Raw genomic sequence first — 10,131 nt, forward strand, 5'->3', positions numbered from 1 at the left:
ACAGTATGTTTAGTAATGAGGTAAACAAAACCTGCAGAAACAGAAAAACAGTTTTATAATGAATGAAACAGCTAAAAGTAAAGCACCTGATCCTGATACTGTATACATATGTATTGAAGGTATATTATCTCCCAGAGTAAGCATCTAGGTTTAGAGTGAATAAACATGAGGTTGAACTTGTGATAAACATGGTCAAAGCTGTTTTTTATCCAGGGTTTATGGGAAAATATATGTTTACATTTTCTGTGAGCTGTCTACAGTTCTTTTTTTCCCCAGGGATGAAGAAAAAAGTTATCTACAGAGCAAACAGTGTTTGTTGTTGACTGTAAAGCACCCAGTGTCAAACCTTAAGGTGGGTTTAATTTTCTGAAAAACAAAATGCCAGATATGTTTTGTTCCCTACAGATTTGGGGAGAAGGAAAGAAGAATTTGTTTGACCAACAAGCTTAACATGTGTACCAAAACCCTACGGGACTCATTCACTTGCAAAGTTCACCCTTGTGTCTTTCAAAACCTACACTGTAAAAAAAAAAAATCTGTTAATTAACAGTTTTTGCAGTTTTATTTACATTTGTGAATTGCATTATGGGATGTTGATCTCTGCTCTGTCCACATCTGATGTTAAAAATTCAACTCTACAGTTTAACAAAACTTTGAGACAAGATATTGATTAAGAAATAATAGATAACTATAAAATAGAAATATAGAGAACTAAGTCTTTAAAGTAACAGAAAATGTACTGGCAGTTTATTATCAGGGTTTTGCAGCATAATATACAACAGGAACTCAGACTATATATTACTTTAAACTGTTAAAAATGTTCATAAAAGTCACTTTTTCAAACTTTTCATTGTTAAAAGTCCCAAAATGCATTTCAAAAGCCTAAATAAGTGGGAAAAGAAAATCACAAAATACGGAAAAGCTGTTATTTACACATTTTTTACAGTGTATAAGACATTTGCTTAACAAAAAGGATGATTTTTATTTTAATCAAACCTTTGAAGCTTCAAAATGTTTATAAAGAGATCAATGTTTATATGTGAATAAAAAAAGCTACATTAAATGTCCTCAGCATATAGTCATTGTGTCTCCTCAAAAGACTTGGGTTAAAGTTTTGAAGTCCTGGTGTTTATGCCAATGAAGTTTCATTGGAGCTTCAGAAATAGCTCATCAGAAATAACTATATTTGTGCTAAGAAGATGAAAGTCTTAACGATGTGGAATAGCATGAGGGTGAGAAAATTATAGCAGAATTTTTACATTACAATTTGCATTATTAATTTTAATCAATGATTAATGGATAAGCTACAACCTGAAAGGGTTAAACTTCTTAGAGTAAACATATATTAAATTGCAACTTAAATATCAAATTAAATATCATATTGTACAGGCACCTTTCATCCTAAAAACACAGGCTTATTGTGGATATATACCCCTGTATACATTTTTATACATCTGGTACATCTGGCTGCATGTCATGTTTCAAATGAATGCTACAGGCTGGTATGATGCTTCTGCTCCTTTTCACACTACAAGCTGACTGCTTTTCCCAGTGTTACCAGTTTGCCTAGTAGCTTGCGACAAATGTCGGTGGACTTGGGACATGGAGTGGAGTTGAACGCGATGATGAGGTTCGAGTCTGCTGAAGAACAGTTCCAGAAATCAGGTAAAACAAAATCGCAAAAATATGTAAATAAATAAACTACAGGCTGAAAATGTGGTGAATTTACACGGCCATGATGGCTTTTCTCTTTTTATTGCTTTTATTGATTGCTTTTGAAAATACTATCAGTTGGGTTTAACCCTTTGACTGCCGCTCTACCAAAGGGTTGACCATGTTTTTAGTGTTTTAAATAATCACTGTTAAAGTTTAAAGAATGACTGTTTTAAATAATGGCTTACACACAGCAATAAAATAAAAATAAATAAAAATCAAACAAACAATATCCGGTTGCACTACTACACTTGATTTTGGTTTTATTGCAAAAAAAAAAAAAGAAAAGAAAACATGTTAAATGAAAATTGGACAAAAATTATGGCATACTTCAGAAAAAAATATTGAATTAGTATGAAATTTTTTTTATTTTTTTAATATATTTTAAAAAATGGGTTGGGTAGTGGGTGGGTCAGTCGGTCAGTCGGTCAGTCAGTCAGTCAGTCAGCCGACAGCAAGCTGGCCTGGTTGGCTGAAGTGTATATTGCGGCCTCTGATGAATTTACACAAGAAGAGGATATTTGAAATTGGAGATCATCAAGAAGTGTACACAGTGACCTCTGGCAGATTTGCAAAAACAAAAACTGAGAGTAGACGTACCTCCGTTTATGTATTTCACTATCCCCAGAAATGTAGACCTGGGTACGTATCCGCAATAAGCCTGGGTTGAATGCTTTGCTAAATAAACTAGTACCAAAACTGCCCGGCACGCTCCAAAAAAGGCCTCAAATAATGAAAAAAGAAAAAGCAACTCACTCAAATAAAGAAATTTTTATTTAATAGCTACACTGTTCCCACTAAAAAGGTGTTATGGCATTGTGCTTCAGAATAAAAAAACTCATTCGAGTTTAAAAGCTCAAATGCAATTAACAGTGAAACACTATAATAATGCCCAGCATGATGTTATCTATGCATCTCACTTCTGCTTCTTCTATTTCCCATCATGCTTTTGAAATCTGCTGGTTATTTCATCCCCCATGCTCCCTGAGCCATATCTCCGGAAATAAATAATAAACATATTTAATTAAAATGAAAATGTGCCTTGTTTCCTCTTTAATCCTAATGTATTCTCTGTAATTGTGCTTCCATTTGCTTTGCAGTGGCATGCATAAATATGTTATTGTGTTGAAGCCATCAAGCATTTAACAAAAGCAATTCTTAATACACCGATTTCGACTTCACCTGAGCAAACAGTATTTACTCGCAAACAATCAACGCGGGCCGATCTGCATTTGTTCTGCAAATATAAAGCGGATATTACCTTTCATGCAGTGTGTAATGTAGCTGTTCATGAATTTAAAAGGTCTGCGAAGTTACAAAGATCAAAGTGCACAATAATTGAGTTAAATGGAGTCTCCCAATAGAAATAATAAATATTTGATTGGCTGAAAAAAGGCGTTAACTCTAGTCTTAGTGTGTTTGCAGGATATCAATGTACCAAAAACTGAAAAGATTTTCTTTTACATTTTCAAAAGAGTTGCTTACAACATTGTCAAAATAATTCCTACTGAAAGGCATGACAGACTAGTAGTTAGTGATGTCAGTTTGTAGGGAAATTCAGGGACCTATGCTGAAGTTTGCCTTTTAAATCAAGAAGGTTTTTCTGTCAAATGCTGAAATCTGCTCCTTATTTCTTGCAGAGATTTCTTATGTCGTTACACTACGTAGATTCCTTCAACACAGGTTCATTCTGAAAAGCGTCCCCCCTACATACATTTTTAGATATTGCGAATTATGTAGCCGGGTCAATCTATGCTTTTTAAAACACTATTGGATGCGTTTAGGGAAGGGGAAGGTGGGGGTAATGGTCAGTTGGTCAGTCAGTAAATCAGTCAGTCCACAGCGGCCTCTGGTGGATTTACGTGAGAACAGCAGATGCGAATGGCACTCACGAGAGAAATTTGAGATCTGAAAAAATGTACACAGCAGCCTCTGGTGGATTCACGAAAACAAAAACTACAAAATAATGTAGCTCCTGGTATGTATTTTGCTCTCTCCAGAAATGTATATTGGGGTACATAATCAGAATAAGCCTGAGTTGGATTTCTTCTTTTTGCTTTTTGTTTCATCTTGGTCATATTAGTCAGAAACAACAATAAAATGAGGACTCAGACTATAACTGATGTTAAAATTGCTACATATAATATTTCTGTATTTACAAGCAACAGGTGAACAACAACAAAATATTAAACATGTAAAAGTGTTTTTTTTTTAAACCATCGAGTACAATATGGTCAAAATGATCCCCATTCATATGGATTTTACTAAAAACTTTGTATGCATGACAGACCAGAGGTTGGAGATAAAAACCAACTATTTCTGAAAATGTACTCGTATATACATTTCTGGAGAGAATCCCAGGAGGTACTTTTTTTGCAATTTTTGCTTTCGCGAATCCACCAGAGGCTGCTGTGTATGCTTTTTGAGATATCAAATTTCTCTTGCGAGTGCCATTCGCACCTCCTGTTCTCACGTAAATCCACCAGAGACCGCTGTCAACTGACTGATTGATTAACTGACCCACCCTCCTCTTTCCCTATACCGAACTGATAGTGTTTTCAAAAGCAATCCAGAAAAAGAAAAGCCCTCGTGGCAGCCTGATCTTTACCACATTCTCACCCTGTTATTTACTTATTTATTTTATTTTTTGGCTTGGTTTTCATCTCACCTGCTTTCTGGAATCGTTCTTTGCTGGACTCAAACTCCGTCATCACTCTGTCAGTCAACTCTGCTCCATGTCACAAGACTGCCATTGTATGCGGCGAGCCACTGGACAAACTGGTAACAGTGGAAAAAGCAACCATAGAGAGGTAAGCTGTCAGCAAGTAAATGTGGAACGGAACGGTGTCATACCACCCCATAGCGTTCGTTTAAAAGATGAAATACAGCCATACATACCTCTGGCTACATAATTCGGGATCTACAGAAATGTATATAGGGCTATGTTTTTAGAATGAGCCTATGTTGCTAAAAACTGACGTTGTGCATATACTGTAGAGTCCTGTGCAACATCCCTTTAAAAATAATTTCTTATGATGTTCCACAGGGTTCTATTTTGGGACCTCTTGTTTTTGCTTTTTATATGCTTTATCTTGGTCTTAATATCCAGTACAAGAATGATAAAATTGATGCTTGCGTCACAATTTAATTTAAGGTACAATTCTTGCTATTGACTATGACTACGCTTAATTCACTGCATCTTAACAGTTATTAAGGTAGTAGTTGGGTTCAGGAATTAGGTTGAGATGTAGATTAGGATCATGGAGAATATGTACTTTATAAGAACTAATAAAAAGCCAGTATCTTAATAATAGGCAGGTAATAAAATAGATTTCTTATGGTGTTCTACAGGGTTCTATTTTGGAACCTCTTGTTTTTGCTTTATATATGCTTTATCTTGGACTTATTGTTACAGTCACCAGCAATCTAGCTACTGCGGATAGCTGGAGAACTACAACTCTGCCACCAAATGGACTACAAATCACAGCATGCTTCGCACGCACACCAGTTCCTAATCTCATCTGATTGCAAACACTCACAGCTGAAGCTGCTCAAGCACTCATTGCATAGGCTGTTTATACACCACATTTGCTCACACACATTGCTGAGTGTTATTTGTTTGTTTTATTAGTAACTTTACAAAGCGTTTCATTTCTATGTCTAGTAGTGGTGGGCAGAGCGAGGCTTCATGAAACACTGAAACAGTTGAAGCAAATGTGTTGAAGCTTTGAAACGTTTTGAAATCTGCCTCTACGTTGACACCTAGTGGTCATTTTTTCATGTATTGCACTGGAACAGCTTCAGCAAAGAACAGTTGAGCAAATTGAGGTATTAAACCCCACTTTGTAGATTCAATTCTTCAAGTGATATAGTGGAGTGGTTAGGGTTTCTGACTACCGTACTGGGATAGTGGGTTCATATCCAGGCTGATACAGCTATTTTGAAATGCTTTAATATCAGTTTGAAATGCTTTATTCTTGTATCGTTTTGTTTCAACATTGGTCTGACATCAGAATAAACATTTTGTCAATAAATATGTCTTGTTTTGGTCATAAAACAGGGTTGCTGCTAGATCAGAGACGGTTGTGGTCTGAAGTAAACAGGAATTCGTTATATTATTCATTAAATTCCCCATTGTATTTTATTAATGTCTACCTAAACCCAACCATCACAGTACTGTAAAAATATTAATTATTGCTTTACAGTATTGCAAAAATGATGCTAAATTTATGGCGTCACAGCTGTATCCTATCTAGACTACACTATAAAACAGTAACATGATTAAAACAAATAAAATCATGATTTCTGAGTATTTGTACAAGTCGGGATTTGAACCCAAAAGTTATTTGAAGCATAGTAACAACGTTCACACTCACGCTCCACTAGGCCATGTGAGACAGAACTTTTGGCGACTCTGTCATTCAAATGCAGATTTGCGAGGTCTCGAAACGCTTCTGAAATGCCTGAGGATTTGAATCGCTTTAGTCACGTGACCAGGTGTTTCGAAACACTTTAGTCACGTGACCTGGGTGTTTTGGATCATTTCGGTGCTGTGTTTAGAAACACTTGCGCTTCGGGATCTCGACACTGTGTCGAAACGTCAGTTTCACGTCAGCCATCCCTAATGTCTAGCTGTGTTCTTTGATTTTTGTCGTGTTTTATGTAATATATTCTAGCCTTGTTCCTTGTTTATCTTGCCTTTCTCTGGTTTTGACCATTTGCCTGTTCATCGACGATGACTTCTGTAATATCTGTATGAACTCGATTGCTCCTGTGTTGACCGTTGCCTACCTGACCATTCTGTTGAATAAATCTGCATTTGGATTCGCTCCTCTGTGAAAGCCTTTTTAAGTTACATTTTTTATCCAGCACAAGAATGATAAAATTGACACGTGTTAACAGTTATTAAGGTAAATGTTGGGTTCGGGAATAAGCATTAGGGATGTACAATAAGACCATGCAGAATATATACTATTTAAGAAATAATAAAAGGTCAATATCTTTATAACAGACATGTAATAAGACACTAGTTAATAGTGAGAATTGGTTCCTAAACTGTGTTACAGAATATATTGTTTGTATCGCTGCTTTTAATAATGCGCTACCTTTGCCAAATAAGAATCTCTCAAAATACTGTAACATTATAAGAGGACTTTAAAACAATTTTTGGTATTTAGACAAAATATCATTCTTAGTCTTTTATCTCAAATGTTGTGCACAAATTCCCCAGTCAAATTACTCAATTAAGATTTCTTTTCAAATCCACACTGGACTCTGACACCAATTATGAAGACATAATACAATCCACGAAAGCTGTGAGTTTTATAACGAACGCTGATAATCATTTTCACGTCTGTAGCGCTTCTCTGAACAGTCCTGAGCTTTAACCATTTATCTTTCTCGTCCCCACGTTCTCTCTATCTGTTTCTCATTAATGTCTGTAGTGACAGGATGTGTATTGTGATGCTTTCTGTCCTTTGTTTCCTTTTGTCCCTGTCTGTTTGGTAATTACAGGGAAACAGTCATTTTCTATTGGGCGATGATGCTAATCGTCTCTTTCTATAGTAATTACAAGTTCAAAGTGTAGCTGCTTCTTTCAGTGTCTTTGGTCCTGACGTCCAATCCTTCAAACAACCTTTATTAAAACTTTAACCATACATGGCGCAAAGTTGGCAAAGACAAGTGTTGATTTTCAAATTATTCACTGTGAGTATAGCAGAAAGCTGGTGCAGGGGATTGACAGTAGAGCAAGCAGTTACAGTGACAAAAATATTATAAATACTCACTTTATAGCCAATCAGTAGGCGACATCTGTCAAAATCTGCTAGGGTTTCTGGTGGATTTAGAGCATATATTACATCATTTTAAGTTTAATTCAGAGTGGTACATGCTTAAATGTGTTGTATATTGTCATTGTAGCTATGTTAAAATGTGTATTAAACCAACACAATCACACAGCAAATCGTAACTTTGGTTAAGTGGCTAATTTGTATGAATTCGTACAGTTTCATTTGTACAATTTAGTACTATTTGCTCATCCCCCAATGACAGTTGGGTTTAGGGGCGGGGTTGGGTGCCACGCCTCCTTTTAAAATCATACATTTTCGCATGACTAAACTCGTACAATTTCGTATGAATTAGCCACTAAACTGACAAAACATAAAATAGTTAAGTTTTTCTCGTGAGATCAGGCTAATTCAACTCATACTGAATACATGTTTTGGCCAATTTTTTGTCCTTTCTTTGTTCCTTATATATAAACTATAACATGAGAATTTTGAAAGTAATAGTTTTATACACTGTAAAAAATTCAATAAACTAACAGTTTTCTGTATTTTGGGATTCATGTTTTTTTTATTTTCTCCAACAACCTTTGATATTAAAAAGTCGAAGAAAAAAAAAAAGACTTATTGAAATTTTAATGTTTTGAAGTGATATATTGTCTGGGTGTTTCCCAGTACTGGGTTGCAGCTGGAAGGGTATCTGTTGTCTAAAACATATGCTGGATACATTCTGCTGTGGTGACCCCTGGCGATCAACATTATTGGTTGGGTTTACGGAAGGAGGAGGATGGGTCAGTCAATCGGTCAGTCAGTCAGTCATTTAATCAGTCAGTCGACGGCAGCCTCTGGTGGATATATGCAAGAATGGCGAATGGCACTCGAGAGAGCTATCTGAGATCTCAAAAAGCGTACACATTGGTCTCTTGTGAATTCACGAAAACAAAAACTAAAAAAAAAAAAGTACCTCCTGGGATGTATTTGGCACTCTTCAGAAATGTATATAGCAGTGCGTTTTCAGAATGAACCTGGGTTGACAACAACCTGGTAATAAACTGCCAGTGCTTTCTGTTATTTTCCTAACTTAATTATTTTTATATTAAATCTAATATTATATATAACCTTATAATGTTGAAATTTTTAACATCAAAATTCAAAAGAGCAGATTTCCAGATCCCATAATGCAATTAATAATCATAAATAAACAATGAAATGTTGTTGAATTAATGTGATGGTGTCATTTGCAATGTCTCCTGGTATTGTAGTTTTTTCAATTGTCGAGAACCCTTTCTACTTTGATACTTTTGTCTGATTGTCATATACTTCTTTACTTCAAATCAAAGTTTTTAATATTGTGATTGGATCATGGCTTGTAATGCTTCAAAAATTCTTCTTAAAAAACCCAACCCAGGCTCATTCTGAAAACGTACCACTATATACATTTCTGGACAGTGCCAAATACATCCCAGAAGGTAGGTTTTTTTGCAGTTTTTGTTTTCACGAATCCACCAGAAGCCGAAAGTGTTTTCAAAAGCACCGATTGACCTGCCAATCCACTTCCCTAAACCCAACCGACAGTGTTTTCAAAAGCATTCCAGAAAAAGAAAAGCCCTCAGCTGAATTTTACCACGTTTTCAGATTTTGCCACATTCTCATCCTGTTATTTACTTGATTATTATAATTTTTTTTTTGGCTTGCTGTTTATGTCTTACCTGCTTTCTGGAGCTGCTCTTTGCCAGACTCGAACCCCTTTATCGTGGTCAACTCCTCTCTGTGTCCAGCCTGATCTCGCGAGAAAACGTAAGTATTTTACGTTTTGTGAGTTTAGTGGCTCGAAAGTTCAGTCGTACGAAATTGTACGATTTTAAAAAGGAGGCGTGGCACCTAACCCCACCCCTTAACCCAACCGTCATTGGGGGATGAGCAAATCGTACTAAAATGTACTAATTAAATCGTACGAATTCGTACGAATTAGCGACAAAATCAAAAAGTTACGAATTGCTGTGAAATTGTGTTGCTGTGTCTCATGTCCGCGAACATACATGGCGAACAAATGGGCAAACTGGTTAATGCATTAGAGCCGTCCATACAGAGATAAGCGGTCAGCACGAAAAGGAATTGTGTCATCGCTCAGTAGCATTTATTTTAAAGATGAAATGCAGCCATACGTACTTCTGGCTACATAATTCTTGATCTCCAGAAATGTATATAGGGCTACGTTTTCAAAATGAGCCTATGTTGAAAAACTCACTGTAGGTAAAATGCATGGTAAAAATACTTTCGGAAAAAAGGGAGCTGGCACTAATGATGTCTATAGACAGGCATGTAAACATCTTAATCACATTATTGCTGCTCAGACCAATCTGTGCTTGTGCTTGAGTGAACACAGATACCGTGTTCAACTTTCTGAATGAACTCCGTGACATTATGAAATATTACTATGAATTGCTAAACTCTGTCGAAACAACTCTGCTCTCTCTTTATCCAGAGACGGCATAAAAAAGTGACAGAGCGAAGACAGTTACGGGAGAATTGTGATATTCATCATGGCTCCAGTGTTTAACGTTGCAGTCTGTGTGTGAGTGTTTAGCTTTTAGGTGCTGTATCAAATTGATAGTATTGAACGAAACTCTGCTAC

Source organism: Danio aesculapii, chromosome 19, assembly GCF_903798145.1.
Source record: "Danio aesculapii chromosome 19, fDanAes4.1, whole genome shotgun sequence".
Taxonomy (NCBI): domain Eukaryota; kingdom Metazoa; phylum Chordata; class Actinopteri; order Cypriniformes; family Danionidae; genus Danio; species Danio aesculapii.